At 38.1% G+C, this 1,619-nt stretch overlaps 1 protein-coding gene across 1 annotated transcript in view; it reads right to left on the reverse strand.

The window, feature by feature from the left end:
• LOC103507911 (cGMP-dependent protein kinase, isozyme 2 forms cD4/T1/T3A/T3B) overlaps positions 1 to 1,619 on the reverse strand; it is a 55,915-nt gene that overhangs the window by 43,500 nt on the left and 10,796 nt on the right. The window lies entirely within an intron of this gene.

The following is a 1,619-nucleotide window of genomic DNA, read 5'->3' on the forward strand; positions in this document are numbered from 1 at the left end:
GGTAGTGATGAACACCCTAAAAGGGCAACGAAAGAAAAAGCATGTTTATTAGAAACGAATGCAATGGATTGGGAGTCCAATATGCATTGTGAGACTAAAATTACGTGAAAGCAGGGGTCCGGACGTTATCGTTGGTTGTCTAAATGGGCGTTAAAAACGGTACAAACAGCTTTATAATTTGAACAGATAGACATATCACCATCAGGGCCGTGTGGGACATCCCAAGGTCAGAGGCGTCAAAAGTAACTCTCTTGGATGCATACAAACAGGTACTCTACATCCTTATGAACTGAACCCGTATGCTAAGACAAGACTTGTCAGCCAAGTCATCGATAAAGCGCTCACTTTCAGGATTAGGTTGGAAGTTCGTGAACTAGTGCTAGCACATGTTTGAAATGATAAAGAGGCGTGTTCATAGAGGCCAGACGATCGGAACAATAAATAGACCCGGAATCCGCAAAACAAAAATATATAAGATAAAAAATAAAACGAATCCGATGGTTAGTTCACCGAGCAATCACTGCAACGACCAAAAAATACTACGGCACTACCACTTACCGTATCCTTACTGACTAAAAAAAGTCAATGTTATTTTCAGCACCAAAGGTAGTGCATAAGAAGAAGTCGCACTTTTTCTGAAACTGAAAGGTACGTGCTTATCTAATTTTAATGTACATTTGTTTTTTTGGTACAACGCGCTACATTCCCCCACATTATATCGTCGTGGGTAAATACCCACTGGGTGGGTAAATAAAAATTGGGTATTTACCTGGGTATTTATCCACCCCCAGGGTGGGTAAATATCCGGGTATTTTAAAAAAAGAAGAAAAATAAACAAAAAACATCGTCACTTGATTTTTTTTTTTTTAATTTCCCGGGCACAATTCGACTGAGGCGCTTCTTGAAAATACCCGGGTATTTATAAAAATTGGGTATTTACCCGGGTAAATACCCAGGGTATTTACCCCAAAAATAAGTACCCGGGTATTTACCCATCACTACCCACAAGTGACCTGCATGTTGAAGTAAGTAAGGGTATAATATGAGCTAACAAGGGTTTTTATATGAGCACTTCATGAATGAGGTAGGTAGGTACTTGGATGTTAGAATTAGAAGTCACTGACAGCATTGAATGAATAAATTACTACACCCAGTAGTAAGATGCTGTGTACATTATTACACTTATTATATTACAATGTGTTACAGGTACCTCACTTAGTTATCTGCCAATTATGGACATTGACTACTATTCTTAATGCAATCATCTCATTCTTCCACAACATGAATGGGGGGTAAATTAGGCCAAGTTCTTTATTTCAAAGAGTTCACCTTTTGAAAGGGGATTTCGCTTTTTTCAACTAACAAGAACCAAATATTTACCTTAATTTCTTCAACTTCAAAAATAAACAATATAGAACGAGAAACAAATGGGGACCGGGGTTTCTGTACTAGGTATGTATGTATTGTATTGTTTAAACGTTTAATAGATCTAACGACCATGAGACTAGAACTAGAACTTGGCTTGACGAACTACCGTGCACCTCGTTAGTTCTAGACCAGTGGTTCCCAACCTTTTTTAGACAAATACCCCTTTTTAAGATCAAATTTAGCCATTACCC

The sequence above is a fragment of the Diaphorina citri genome, unplaced genomic scaffold (assembly GCF_000475195.1).
Source record: "Diaphorina citri unplaced genomic scaffold, Diaci psyllid genome assembly version 1.1 scaffold350, whole genome shotgun sequence".
Taxonomy (NCBI): domain Eukaryota; kingdom Metazoa; phylum Arthropoda; class Insecta; order Hemiptera; family Psyllidae; genus Diaphorina; species Diaphorina citri.